Below are 16,344 nucleotides of genomic sequence, written 5' to 3' on the forward strand. Positions count from 1 at the left end.
TTAAATAAATATGGATACGGGTCGAATGTTTCTTTTTCAAACTGGATGGACGTTCTAAGCATCAAGTATATTCGCTAACAACATTTCTATGCATCTACATTTCAGTGTCATCAGTGCTCCGAAATTTGTGCTGACATTACATTTTTTTTAGTTGTACAGGATTGGACTATGTTACTAACCTCAATGGAACATTTATTCCTCAATTGGATTTCTGTAAAATAGTATCTGCAGATTCACCATTCTAAATGTAAGTTGCCATCGAGTATTCAAAAAAGATTGTGCTGTCATTACATCTCTCTCTTTCTCTCTCTATATATATAGGTAGATAGATAGACAGATAGAGATATATATAATATCAGTTATGCTCCATATTATTCATTTACTCAGAGTATTTGGTACTATACTTACTTGAATTTTTAACAAATATCGTATTTAGTTTCAGGAGATTCAAAATTAGTAACAATTTTCATAATACACTTTTAGCATTTAGTAATTAATACACTGGAGAAAAATGAAACCCCAATAGGAGTTGTGCTAGATAAACGACATTTGAGAGGCATGTTTGTACATCTGAAACATGCTGTCTATTCAATTTTGCGTTAGACGAATGCGAATCGGGCGCTAGAAAAATACTTGTAGAGTTTTCCTTATTTTGCATACCAAATTTATTTTAAGTTTGATTTCCTGTTCTAAACTTCTCGACTTCCCCTCACATTCCCTCGCCAGGATGTAAATTTAAAGTTAAGTGAAGTGCTATTTATAGCTGTGAATATCTCAGTTTATTCACAGCGTGTTATGATAGCCAACCGCACGTTTCGCTGTCATTTCGCGGTCATGCTAGTAAGCCTCTTGGCCTTATGAGATTAGTATCACGCCGGTTAGGTTTCTGTGAGTCCACCTCTTAGGCGTAAATTTTAGTGCGTTCTTGCGCTATTTTTTTAGGTTGAATTGCATTATATTCTATGTTTTAATTCCCACTGAAGTGCGCGGTGTTTTGTAACGCACGAAGTCCGTGCCTTTCTGTTAATGTAGTTTGAATTAATATGAATTAATAAAAGGTTATTTTGCACCCTTTCTTCTGTGCTGATAATTTATTCAAGCTTGTGTGAGAATTCGCCAGGTTCATTGTTAGATCTAATTTAGTTTATGTGGAGTAACAGAGATAGGTCTTACATGCTATGAATATGCAACTCACACTTTATTTGAATACGCGATGTAAACTTCTTGTGGTTTATTTATCTTCCGGACTAGTCACTGTAAGCGAGATGTAAGACAAGAATTCCTTTAAGGAGACGAAAAGTGTAGTATTAACAGCTTAATGTTTTTGAAAGAGGCTATGAAATAGGGCTTCCAGGAAGCATATTTTCTTTACACTGCATTATATAAAGACTTGGTAGCGATGAATACACTACGCATGCGTGTTGGTAAAGAGTTCAGTATCTAACAATCCGAGTCCGGAAAAAAGGAGCCACCATTGTCATCACACCTCTTTGCTCGTTACATAAAGTTAGTCCCTTGCGATATTTGTGGGTGCTTCTAAGTTCTGCTTCATAATGTTAGCGGCGTTTATTGCTTTCCTGTGGAGTTGCACGCTCAAATATTACATCTGTGTTTAATTACTTTGTTTCGATACCCCTAGAGAACTTTTTTGGGGTGGATAATATGCGATGAATAGCTCTTGATTTATAGCAGCTAGAAAGTCAATAACCTTAGTAGGTTTTTGTTAGCACCAGAATGACACACTGAACTGTAACAAATCGATTTCTTGCAGTAACGCTCCGAGCCACATGCCCTGTAGCAGCCATGCCACTCACTCCAAATTATCGCCATTTGGTGTCAAGCTACAGAGCATTATTATTGTTATTCCAGATACCTTGATACGTACGTTAGACTGTCGATTGCAAGGGTTGCACAATCATTTTCGGTCTGGTTTAGTTTACTTGGTTGGTTTGTAAGGATCATAAGTTTTACTAACGTTTATTTTATTTTAAATCTTTACTATCACTTATTTTCTACTTCCGGCCAGAATTAAAAGCTTTTAACTTATTTATGCAAATTTGTCTTGCTAACGTCAAGTACTTAAGTTGTGGCTTTTTGCCAAGCAAGAGAGAGGAAGGAGTTATTAGAAGCAGGCCGCTTGCCATAGTAGTTTTACTTGGTTGCTGGTTGCCTTCAAGGCCAGAGGTTTAATCCTCGTGATAATTTTAAACGTATCGTAGTTTTAGCAGCTCTCTGTACTACATACGGCTTTTTGTTAATTAACGGCCAATCTTAAAGTAGGCACTTGTATATTAATCCAAAGTTAGTTTAGTTAGAGTTTTATTTAGTATTTTTATATTCTTACGTTCAGACCACAAGTGGTTGGTCTCTGTATTCCGAAGTTCCGGAAAGCTCTGCAAAGATAGAAAAATAAAGGGTTTCGTATACCCTTCCTGTGTGTATTGTCTACTTCACAATTTATCGAACATAGCTTGAGTAAGCTCCCTGTTCCGAGTCAGGACAGTTGATGTTTCCAAAGTAAGTAAAGAGGAATACGAGTCCTGATAGGTTTAGTTTAATTATGATATAGCATACAATAGCTATCAGCCTATGGGGAGGGATGCTTTCGTAGAGGACTCTCTAAGGGAATTTGGCTCATATACAAGTTACACATGGGAAAAACCACGAAAATACTCATACAACCAAACCGTCTGAATGGATTTGAACCCAAGTCCGACCTAACAGTGTTCAACAGTGTTTACTGCTCGGCCTCTGGTGGGCGCTGCAGTTCTTGATGAATATTCCAGGAGCCATTTCCCCACTCGTACCATGCCACTGCTAACACCCAACGTGCTCTACAGATTATCAGCGTGTTGCGTTGGACTACGAGATCATACGATCTTTTCTCTATCCAGAACGCATCAAAAACCATTGCGCGACACATGTAGGGTCTTTCACAACCAGTACAGACAATTTCTCATTTGACTGAGCAAGTGCGACAGGCATAGAACTCCATCCTACAAAATGTCATGTAGCACATGTGTTACATAATGCATGCACGTTTGCATATTTACATTCAATATCGTGGCGACAATAGCAGTTAAAAACGTAGCGTCATTTCACATTTGAAATTGATTTTTTTGCGCATACCTTAACCTATAATCTTGAAACGTTAATGAAATGAATATGTTAGCTAGATAAACGCTTTGTCTAGATTTCACTCAACTAAACTAGTTTATTCTTGATATTAAGATTTAATTTTCCATCAGAGTATAAAATTGTTCTTAAGAACTTTATTTTATGAATTTTGGCACTCTCTGAAAAAGTTAATAGTATATATTTATCGGTGAGTTATATGTGTGGTACCAGAAGTTCACACGAACAGTCACGTTTTTTTTTTTTTTTTTTTTTTTTTTTTTTTTTTTGATATCACAGAAACGAACTCAAAATGTAATGCTTTGTGTTATTATAATGAAAATACTTGCTTTTCTGATATTGTAACATCACCTCATTTTTAACTTCTAATTATTCATTTTTAGTTTCTCGATGGGCAAATATAAAAAACAAAATTATATTTAAAACTGCGAGACAATGGTTAGAAGATCGAAATTATTCCTGGAATTTAAACTAAAATATTACTTTAAATTCTCCATTGTTTCCTATATGGGGCAAGAAGTATATGCTCTTAAATGTACGTTTATTTAAAAATAGACATAAATTCTTAAACGAAGGATGACGAATAATATTTTGGTTTCTATACCTCGAAATGTTTTAAAAATTGTCTTTTATTCCTAAACTTATCCGGATTTAAATAAAAAAGTTCGAAATAGGGTCGAATTTCTTATTCTTAGACATCTTGATGAAATCTAGTCTTTTGTGTTTTATACATATATATTATATGGATTCAAATGTGTAAACTTGCTGAATGGGCTTTTTCAGAACATTTCTGTGACTCAGAATATTGTTGAAATGTGTAGAGTGTAGAGGATGTTCGTCAGAGTGATTAAGGATTAGAATAATAAATGTGATATGTTATTAGATCAGTATATTAATGCATCAAATCTGACTGAAAAATTCATTTTAAGTGGATTAAATCAAGTTCATAATAACGCTAAACCATCCTGTAAACCGTCCTATTTACTCGCATAATTTATCATATGGAAACATCTTTAGTTTATGTGATCAAGGAAAACTTCAAGGAAAATTAACAATTTATATTAGTTAATGGGGAAGGGGTAAAGTAATAAGAGGACTAGGGGAACCTTTTAATGTATTTTTAGATAAAGATTGGTAAACAATTTTTATTAATGAATGTTAATTTTAATTGTGTTTAGTACAGCTGTACTTTATTTATCAATTGATCATATTTTCACTTGACCATAAGCCAGAAAGAGCTGGGATGAACTGCCGAAACATTAATTTAGAAATCTATATCTCTAAAGTTTTCTCCTCAGTTACAGATAGATTGTTTTACAGATACTTGTTATTGACAATCGATTCAAGGCATGCTGTAGAGTCAAGAGAATAACAGAATTCCAGATGTAGTCTTTTCGGTTGAAGGGCTGTTGAAAGATAAAATAAAATGGCTTCAATTTTCCCATTCAAGTAAGTAGTATAAGCTTTAGTTGGGAGACAGAATAAATGTTGTTCAGAAAATATTCATGATACAGTACATTTAATCCCATATAAAGTGAAGCCAGAAAAAAATAGGAAATGCTGTTGTAGAGGCTAGTTTTGCAAGTACCTATGACGATGTATCTTACTTTTATGAATTGCTTTACTCACTTCTTGGTAAAAATGAACTGTTGTATACCTTGTTAATTGCTGCACTCATTTCCCAATTCCTGGTTCAGCATATAAGTGGAACAAAACTGATCTCTACTGAGAGCGAGATTTTGTCTTAGATTCATTTCTTAAAGAAACAATACTGGGAAAAAATGGTATTTTAAATGTGACATTTCTTATTTTTCTCTTAGCATCAGCATTCTTTTCTCTAGTCGGATCGTTGCCTCTTCAAGGTGTAATGAAAAATAAAAGTATATGTGTTAATTTCATACTGAATAGAAATAGTTATGTATGTAAATTTGCATGGCAAATATGAAGAACATTTTGACAGAATCTTTTATAAAACACCTACTTTGATTCTGATCTAATTGAAAATAGTTCTAATGTTCCTTACCTTAATGTTTAATAAATATGCTTCTAGAGCAGTACTTATTTCTTCAATTTAAAATTAGTATGAAAACGCTATGGAATTAGGTTAAATCGATGCACGAACGTCAAAAATGTGAAATGCTCTTGCCGGTATACGAATTCCGGACCTCTCAAATACGAGTCGAATGTAGTTCCAATTACACCACGAAAGCATGCAGTAAAGAGGGTGAAAATACCCTAAAAGTCTAATTTTAAGTCCAATAGATTGTATTCCTAAGAAATGTATTTTAAATTTACTTAAATGTGACGCAATATGACGAAGAAACCTTCTACACTGCAAAACTCCAAACTCATGGGTAAATAACTACCTGCCAATTATCGTTAAAAAAGAGTTCTCTGAGCAATCTGAGTAATATTATTTATTAACAACGACCTCAATAACTGGCACTAAAAGCCCTTCCACACGAGTACGCTCGCGATGTAGTTGCCACAATTTTATTTTTTGCCGGCGTAAATTCACATTACTCAGAGGACGTAAACCTGAATTCGCTCGTGTTCAGTTTTTTCGCCCGCTACGTGAACGAGAAGCCACCAATAGCTGACTGAGTTCTTATTACGAGTCATAATCGGAAAAAAAAAAAACTTTTTGTTTACACTTTTCAGTATGGCGTCCTAACCACAGAGCGATGAGTTTTTATTTTAGGAAATCGTTACTAATATATATATATTGGTACAAATTTCATATGCTCATTAAAAGGAAAAATTCTGTATTTATAAAGCAGTGATCCGACCAGTATATACATATGCTTGACCTGTATGTAACACCGTAAGTAATAGGAACGTAAATAAATTACAGTTTCTACGAAATCAGATTTTCTGCCTTACAAAATTCTCTTCAGTTATTACAAATTTCAGCTATTTCATGTATAACAAGAAGCTTTATGAGTAATTTAATATTAAATACAAGGAAATAACTTCAATAATACAGAAACTTCTAAAATAAGACTGTAAAAGAGTATTGAATGAAATGAACTTATGATATTTTCGAAGACAGTTACAACTTGGGTCACATGGCACTCATTTATTGAACATTTACTTAAATTACCTTTGCAATGACGTCTACTTGTACCATTATTTTTTATGAAAACTAATATCAGAGACAATTGAGTGTCAACGCACTGGATTACAAAGGGAAATGTTGCAACTTCAAACCTCGTTCGTAACCACTGTAAATCAAATTTGGCTTTCGACATTTTGATACGTCTTTCTTATATGTATGGTTGTTTGCTGCTAATCCTCACTTGTCAGGCCTATAGTCAGCCTAAGCCCACGGAATTCCTGCAAGGAGAACAAGTTTATGCCTGTCGTTGGCAAAAGCCTTGAATACCTTACGTGAAAATGCGATTTAGCTTCGCCTCCAGTTTGACGGGGAGCACATAGAGGGGACGGTTCCGAGGTTCTCTGACCCCTGTTCCCCTACCACCAGTCACCAATCTCTCGAGAGGACTTTCGGCTCGCCGCATATTTAGAGCGCCCCATGCCGCACGGACACTGTAGACTTACAAATATACATGCTTCCTCCGGGATTCGAACCCGGGCCCTTCGGCGCGACAGTCAGCAACGCTAACCGTATACTATTTGGGCAATTTTGGGCGACTATACCATTTGGAAGGCTTTTTTTTTATATTTAACCCTGAATCTTATTTTATCTAATATTATCATTGTTTTCATTTCCTATTTTGTCTATTATTATTGTTTTCATGTCTTATTTTATCTATTTTTATTATTGTTTTCATTTTTATTATTGTTTTCATTTTTTACTTAATCTATTGTTATTATTTTTTTTTAATTTAGTTTAAAAACGTAACTTTACATAAAATGTCCAAAATGTGAACCTTATTCTAAATCAAAAAAATAAGAAATAATAAAATGAAAAACAAAAGAAAAAAAAATCTTTCAGATTTTACATTACGCCAAAATGGACAACAGGCACATACATGTTTTGAGGGCATTTGGGCTTCTCGAGAGCATGCTGACCACATTGTGCTAAAAATATTTAAAAACAGGATATCTTTAGAATTTCCGTTAGATAGTGTCGCGCGCTGGAGATAAAAATGTTTTATTCCCTACAGTGTTACCACTGCTCGCTTTGAAATTGTTGAGTTTTTAATAAAAAAATCGTTTAGTTTTTTACATTATATGAAATAGACCAATAAAACAAATTCCAAATTCGGGCTTCCACATGCACATGTTCGGGTTGAGGATTATGTTATTCAAAATATGATGATTCTAGGTACAGTTATTTTTTCACAATGCGAGAAACATACACGTATTCATGTAGACTCTTCATTATTTTGTTTTTTAAATATAATACAGGGCGATAATAGTTGGTGGCAACAATTTGAAAGATGATTCGACACAAAATGCCGTTTAGAGACTAATAGCCCTTCTGAACTAAAAATATACTAATAATAAAATTACTTACATATTAATTTGGCATCATCAAAGCCATTACTTACATATTAATTTGGCTTCCAACTGGTAATAAATATTCTGTTTTAAGCCTGCGAAGACATTTAGTTTCAATACGAAACAATAAAAAGCACGTTTAGATAAGACAAATAATGCATTTAATCACTGAATGTTTGGAATAACTTACATTTTTCAATCATTCCCTGAATATCTTGTATACTTAATGAAAAGAAAAATATCTAAAGAATTATAGGCACCTTTCCTAAAAAAAAAAAAAGAACTTTAAATAGAGTAAATGTAAATGAAAGTTGTTATTGAAATGAGCAGTCACGAAGAAGCACTGAAAATCAAGTATAATACTTTAACATTTTTATATTTTTTACACAAAAGGTCAATTACTTCTTTTAATAGAAAAATTTTCTCATTTTAATCTTTTGCTGTGAACGCAATTTTCTCTATAATTCATTCAATTTGCAACAAGTAAATTTTATTGGATGAACTTTTTCTTCTAATTTATATGTGTAATAATATATAGAGAATAATCAAATTATAGAACGCTTCATATATATTAAGCTGATTCCTTTACATGTGCTTCCATACCACACATAAACAAACAAGCCAAAAAAGGAAGAAAAGAACTATTCAAAAGTATGAAATTGATTTTATTATATGTTGGATAGGTTATATGTTGAATGGGTCTGCAGTCACAATGTTTCACCCTGGGATCCGAATCCATCTAAACGTATCTACAATAATATTCATATTTATCTGAAGTACTTTATATTTTGCATATGCGAGGCATCCCGAATGCCGTCTATTAACAACCTGCAAATTATGGCTGGTCTGCTAGATCCAAATATATCTAGGTCTAGTCTACCACTCGAAGTTGCTGTTTTTTGCATCACCAGACATACTCTTATATTTCACTGCGTCAATATATACCTATTCATAGAGACTCTGAAGAAAGGGCTCCAGAAACACCATGAAGTTCTGGTCATTTTGATATCTAGTGCAGTTAGAATTGGGCAGCAATGTCATGAACGTTGTTCATGATTCTTCCCGGCCGCCCAAAAATTGCCAAAGCACAGACTGGTTTGGCGCATAACGTGTACGATAACGCAGCAGGTAAAGAGCCTACAGAGCAGCAACTGTGTCTCTCAAGCAGAAGGTGAAGCTATACGAGTCGCTCTGCCGCTGTAAATAACAAGAGTAGAGCTGCCAAGTGCATTTAAAGTTTATTGTTCTTCAGCTGCAATTTAGGTTATCCTTTATAAACTACAGCCCTTGTGATCATGGCAGGTTATGAGGTAGAAGGTAAGTTATTTAAGCACGCTACTCGTACAACTAGTGCGCTATACACAATTTTGCTTAGCATCATATCTTAAAAAGGTAATCAACACACTTCTATAGAAATTGGGGGAAAAAATTCTAAATCATAGGACAAGAGACTTATCTATCATTTCCCCGTATTCTCTTCATCCCTCACCAAATTCTACTGAACTTTTGCGAGGATCATGGCGATATCCAGTGCTGTATGAAATGCTTTACTATAAATTCAATGATATGCCGTTGAGGAAAATTCAGTGATCACGATTGCTATGTCTTCAAATGCAAATATGCAGCATTATACCAGATTGCAGGCCTGAATCAGAACAACAGGTTGCGCTGGTAGCCAGCGTGTTGCAGAAGAGTATGATCATAAAAAAATCTACATCGTGTGATAATCCTTTGCCTTATTTATAAGCGTCAGTTAATGTATTGTTCCTAATTTCGGGATTTATACCGTACATTGGTTTCACAAAGCGAATTTCAACAATTAGTGACGCATATTTGGCATGAATAATAAAATCTACACCTCAGTTTTCTTCTGGGTTTTTGGACGGGTTCCTGCTTGCTTCTGAGCAGAAACTCTTAATTTTAATTGTGAAAAATTTCGAAGTGTTTTAACTGTATTTGGTGTTTTTCTATATCTTTCAATTTTTAATTAAGATATTTTGAGTTTTTATGTAATTTCCCTTTCCTCGAAGTGAGAACAGAATTAATTGAATGAGAAATATATCTGTAACAAAATTCGAGGAAATTAGTGGTTTTCCTAATAGCAAGTATTGTCGTCAGTCTGACTCGTACAGAGGAGAATGTTTACGAGTAGCGCATGCGCGCTAGGTAAGCGACGCTGAATCTTCTGTGATAAATTGTTTCTTTATTTTTGTTTAATTTCTTTTATACATCGTTTTAGATTTGTTACAGGATTTAAATAGAACATGTGGCAGCGATTAGGTAATTCTTCAGATGATATAAATGAAGTGCATTCTGCGTAATAAAATGAATGAGATGTAACGCTGTTAAGTGGACCTAGCGCCAGAGTGTCGTTATGGTAAATAAATATAGCGAATTATAAAGAGTGCATTCATTCTATTGTGGTTTATGCAATAGAATGAATGCACTCTTTATAATCTTAACATCAACGAAGAAGAATTCATAATAAGTTTCAATGGAATTCAGGAAAATGCGTATAATTTAATATTCCATACAAGTCATGTGTGTACACATCAGATTTTTTATTCAAGCTTTTTAGTACTTTCCAACTTTGAATCAGGTTATCAAATGAGTTGTCATAATGCTTAGGTTATTAAACATACAAAAAACAATCAGGTAATAATGAAAAAACAGTTTTCTATTATTGAGTAACTGTAGAGACATTAGGTTATTTCGAGGCAGGAGAGTTAAAAAGGAGCAATGCCCTCGCTGGGACTCGAACCACGGACCTTTCGATACGTACCGAGTGTGCTGACCACAAAGGCATGCTAAAAAGGAAGAAAATTATTATAAACTAATAGTTTAAAATCAACTTATGATGGTATTTTCAATTAATTTGTTATTAGAGGAAAATTTACTGTGATGGCTTTCCACCTGTTTTTATTTAAAAAATTTCATAACAATTTTGGCGAAATCCTTTGAAAGTTTCCTATATGCATAGAATATTCTATACGATATGAATTACAGAAATGAAACATGCAGTGCTTAAAATTATAGTAAAAAAAATAATTTAATGCATATAAAATAGAAAATATTGAGAAATTGTACAAATTCAATGTATACTTTATAATCGAGACTTAAATAATCGAACACATCAATACAGAAATCTTCGTACCTTCAGGTACCTACTGCTTTATATTATTGAACTCGTTAATACATAATTAAGTAACTGAAGTAATCTCTGTATTCTCAGAAAATCGAATTTATAGTTTTATGGTTTTTGAAAGATTTCCAATTATAATTGCATTTAAATTTATATATTCGTATTATATTTCGTATGTCTTACTTTAAATGTATGAATTCCAAAGATGAGAAGTCGCATACTAATGCAATCTCTAGAATGCAATATTAAAGTAGCTTATTGATATTATTAAAAAATCAAGTTTTAGTTTTTAAGATAATCTGATTGTTCTTAATTTTAGAGAATGCATGGATTTTAAAACTTTAAAATAATATTACACTAAATATCTAGCTGGATCTTGGAATTTAATATTTCAAATGTAAAACAAAATTGGCGAAAATCTGGAGAATTACCAATTTTTCGTCAACGTGTTTAGAAAAATGTTTTCGTATAAGGGATTAATATAAGATTTACTCCATCAAGGTTCCTGGCACTAAACTCTTGTGTAATATAACCTCTTCCCCTAAATCGGGACATTAATACTTCTGTTCAATATGAAAGCCATAAAGGTATCCGACTGGCAACATATGGTGGCTCTCTAAGCGAAGCCAAAGTTCATAAATTCTTGCCAACAAATGTAGTATACGTCTTTAGTAAGGGAAAGCATTGGTAGGTGGTGGTATATGGATTATTTCTGGTCATTTCCCATCTAGTGTTCCGTGTACTTGAAAGTGGTGTAACACAAACCTGATGAAAATATTTATTTAGCACTGACGCTGAGAAAATTCTCAATTTGTGTTATACGAATTAGTATCGAAGAATTTTCTTTTGTTATACGAAATAAATCCTTGTGGATTAAATTATTATCCGATTCATTTGACGAAAGACAATTGATTACATAAATAAAACTTGTTAATAAGCATTTATAAAATTCATGCATTGAAAAAATTATAATTTGTAGTTTAGCTTGTGATGATTTTCCACATCATTTCTTAAGTATGGTGTTAGCTTTTCGATGAAATCACTTATATAACCTTCATTTTTGTCATATACTTGTCAATAGTTTTGTAGCCAGCAACTAGTAGCAACTTACTTCATTTACTTTACATACTTAGAACTAAACCCGTATTTCACAGTTGTGGATTTCAGCTGAACACATGCTTATTTGTATAATGTATATGAACATGCACTATATGCTTAGATATATATAAGTATGATTAAAATATGAAAATCATTAATTTGATCATGTCCCCTTCCTGGAATTTAAGCTGCGGTATATCTGAAAACTAGTTCGCATTATGTCATTTCGCCTCCTGCGGATGGCTCTCATCGAATCGTAGAAATAAAAATTTAAACAAAGAAATCAAGTCTTTAAATACTCCTGCTACTTTTCGCAACATATTGTTACGAATTTGGTATTTAAAAAGCTAATGTTAGTTCAATTATAAATTAAATGGTTTTATTTCTCGCGCAGTGCAGCGCGTGACGAATATTAAAAGAAAGCTAAGCCGGAAAATTGAAAATACAAGAGCGCGTGCATTAAATAAATAAATATCTCTTTTTGATTTCGAGAAAGTACTGGAAAATTCTAGCGCGTGATTTTAAAATCTTATAAAAGGAGGAAAACATCTCAGTTTGTAGTTAGTTGCTTAGTTTGTTGTTGTTAAGATAACTACTGTGAGATATTGTAATACTGCATGATAATTTGAGAAAATTTAAGCATTTTTGTTGTGATAATAATAAATTTTTGTTCATTTTTCATCGGACTTGTGCATTCATTTCATAACGAACTCGTACGCACGCAACAATTTTTGGTGTCAGAAGTGGGATTTGAATGCCAATAACAAGAGCGATGGAAGAACAATTAAGGCAAATGATGACTGCATTTGCTGCTTTCCAAGAAAAGATGGAAGGGGCCGTCAACTCCGTTAAGGAAGAAAAGAAATTGGGCCAGGAATCCGTTAAGGAAGAAATGAAATTGGGCCAAGATTCCGTTAAAGGAGAGATGAGATCCGTTAAAAAGGAAATGGAAGCCGTTCACGAAAAGTTGGAAGCTGGTCAAGTAACTTTTAAAGAAGACATAAAAGCTGTACAAGAAAAGATTGAAGCAGGTCAAGACGAAATAAAAAGAGAAATAACCTGCGTAATAGAAAGTAAATTTGAGGCTATGGAAGACAGAATAGGAGCTGTCGAAAATAAAGTCGGGCAAATTGAAGAAAAGGTTTCTTCTGTCAAAGATGAAATAGAAGATAGACTGTCGGCTGTGGAGCAACGAGTCGAAGGAAGAGCTTCGGCCTTCCAACAACAAATTGAAGAAAGAGTTTCTGCCGTCGAACAACAAATTGATGATAGGGTTTCTGCTGCCGTCGCCAAAGAAGTTGACGGCCTAAAGAAGTGCATAGCGACGGTAGGAAACGGATAAAAATTTGAAGGTTTCAAATTTTTATCGATGCCTGCTCGTTCCGTTCTGAAACTATCTACATATTATGGGAAGACCTCCTGACAGGTGTATAGGACACAATTTTCTATCGTTGCGGATGCGAATGGATGGGATTCCCAAGCTAAGGCCTGTCATCTCGCCGCTTCTCTGAGAGCAGACGCAGCGGATATCCTGCAGACGCTTCCCGAAAATCAAAGGCTAGATTTCGAAGCTCTATCCGGCGCTTTGGAGCTGCGCTTCGGCGAGAAATGTTTAAAAGACTACAGCAGGCTCCAATTAAAATCTCGTCAACAGAAGCTCACCGAAACGCTTCAGGAGCTCGCCACGGATGTTGAAAGGCTGTCCCACCTCGCCTTTTCGGAGTGCCCGACAGAAACAAGAGAAATCCTGTCGCTGCAATATTTCATCGACGGCATCCGGGATCCTGAAATACAGAAAGCTCTTCGAATGGCAGATGTAAAGGACATAAAAAGCGCTCTGTTGTACGCCATGAAGTTCGAGGCAGCCCAGCAAGCAACTAATAGAGATCGCTACCCAGTTAGAGCTGTGCGAGTCCATGAGCCAGTGGATCAACTGATGGCTCGTTTAGATGATTTAGCCAGACAAGTCGAAGCTTTGATACGGAGTAGGAGGGAGAAGAAAGTGTCTCTAAGGTGTTGGAGATGTGGTAGTGAAGGTCACCTAAGACGGAATTGCAGAACACCCCAGGGTACGGAATATAAAGCAGATGATTTTACCAGACAAGTCAGTGGCTTGAGACGGAACATAAGTGAAAAGAAACTAATTCTAAAATGCTGGAACTGCGGAGTTGAAGGCCACATACGAAGAAATTGCAGAACATCCCGAGGTACGGAAAATAAGACCATTTCCCAGCAATGACGCAGTAAACAAATTAGTGACCATATCGAGGAACGGAGGTTGTCAGATAATGAAAAACCTTGTTTTAAAACGCTTAAAATTTATACAGTGAGTGGCAACAGTAACGGAATGTCCATTAATGGGAATATCGATGGAGTTCCTTGCGATATGATCATTGACACAGGAGCTAATGTTACCATCATTAGGAAAGATTTAGCTGAACAGTTTAAAGATAAACTTATTTGGACGCCATCCTGTGTTACCCTTCAGACTGCGTCTGGTGATAAGATCGACATAACTGGGAAGTTAAACGTAAACATCACGTTTGGAAGTGCCGCCTACCATCACACTTCTTATGTGACAGATATCACAGCTCCATGCATACTCGGATTGGACTTTTTAAGGAAATACAATTTTTCCTTAGACTTCAAAAACAACAAACTGCTTTCAGCATCTGGTGACATGACTATCCATCCTCAGAAGAGATCCTCACTTGGAAATGCCGACGCCTTGTCCGAAAGACCCAGCTCGGGAAGCCGCCGAAATCATGCTAGGGTCGAAAAGAAACGCAAGACTACCAGCTATTCTCCATCTCAGAAGCTCTTCGGTCGAGACCTTCGTCTGCCTTGTGACCGCCTGTTTGCTCGCCGTACGGATGCGCCTTCATCGCCTGAGGAACACAACCAAAATGTCCAGGCCCGGTTTGACGGGATGCACCGTTCTGCACGAAAGCGAGTCAACTTGGCGACGGAGAAAGTGAAGACCAGATACGACAAGCGAGCTACTAGACATAGATCCAATGAAGGAGACAAGGTGTGGTTGTGGAATCCGACTCGACGAAAAGGACTGAGTCCTAAATTACAGTCACCTTCGGATGGTCCATATACAGTGCTGAACACGAATGACGTCGTGGCTCGGATCCGTGAGTCTTCGAACTCTTACGACAGGTTAGCTTATTACTATGGCCATAGTACATAATGTAAATAATTGTAAATAGTATAAAACCATGGTCCATTTTGTTTTTAAATGCGTATTTGATTTGATTTGTATTTAGTATTTGATTTGCATTTAGTATTTGATTTGTTTTATTTATTGCATTTATTGTTCATGTTGTTTATTATTGTAATGTAATGCTTATAATGCATTTATGCCACAGTTGTAAGTTTAGCTTCCTGTCCAGGGATTGTACTGCCCGGGACGTGCAGTCCTTGGGAAGGGGGCAGTGTTACGAATTTGGTATTTAAAAAGCTAATGTTAGTTCAATTATAAATTAAATGGTTTTATTTCTCGCGCAGTGCAGCGCGTGACGAATATTAAAAGAAAGCTAAGCCGGAAAATTGAAAATACAAGAGCGCGTGCATTAAATAAATAAATATCTCTTTTTGATTTCAAGAAAGTACTGGAAAATTCTAGCGCGTGATTTTAAAATCTTATAAAAGGAGGAAAACATCTCAGTTTGTAGTTAGTTGCTTAGTTTGTTGTTGTTAAGATAACTACTGTGAGATATTGTAATACTGCATGATAATTTGAGAAAATTTAAGCATTTTTGTTGTGATAATAATAAATTTTTGTTCATTTTTCATCGGACTTGTGCATTCATTTCATAACGAACCCGTACGCACGCAACAATATTTTGCTGCTTTGGCTTGCTTCTTTCAAACATGCATCTTTTGCCTCTGCTATTTATCACCTTTGTTTAAAAAAAATGTAAACTGTGCTATTGTGGGGTGCACTGAGTACACATAATGATGATATATAACCTGTTTTAATTATGAACTGCGTTGAATCACCATTACCTCGGCTAAAGATTTCCTTCTTATTCCGTCCTTTATGGATGTATGCTGTCTTCTAACCCTCAAATCATCTACACCGAAATATTACGTAAATGTATATGTGTATGTGTTCAATAATTAAGGAATGTTACAGAAGATAGAAAACATTTTATACATGTTTAAGATAGATAGATGATGATGCATACTAAGCTTACAGATAAGACTGAGTTAAATATTCTTTTGTATTTTAATTTAAGTTTGCGAGTATAAATAATTTAACCCGCTAATCGCGTCTGCTTCATAATATATAGTTTGGCGGTAAGTAAAGAAGCGAAATGCAGCAGTCTAGCTATAGACCGAAAGCAGAAGTGAAGTGTGTCATCCAATATGGAGGCTTAGTTCCGCAGGAGAAATGTATTGGAATTGGGAATTTTAAGTCCCGAAATAGTTATATTATCCTGTGTTACGTAAAAGATGGAAAGGAGAATTACCCAGATTAAAATAGAAAATTA

The sequence above is a fragment of the Stegodyphus dumicola genome, chromosome 5, assembly GCF_044657685.1.
Source record: "Stegodyphus dumicola isolate Sdum_Otavi_A_Nest chromosome 5, ASM4465768v1".
NCBI classification, from domain to species: domain Eukaryota; kingdom Metazoa; phylum Arthropoda; class Arachnida; order Araneae; family Eresidae; genus Stegodyphus; species Stegodyphus dumicola.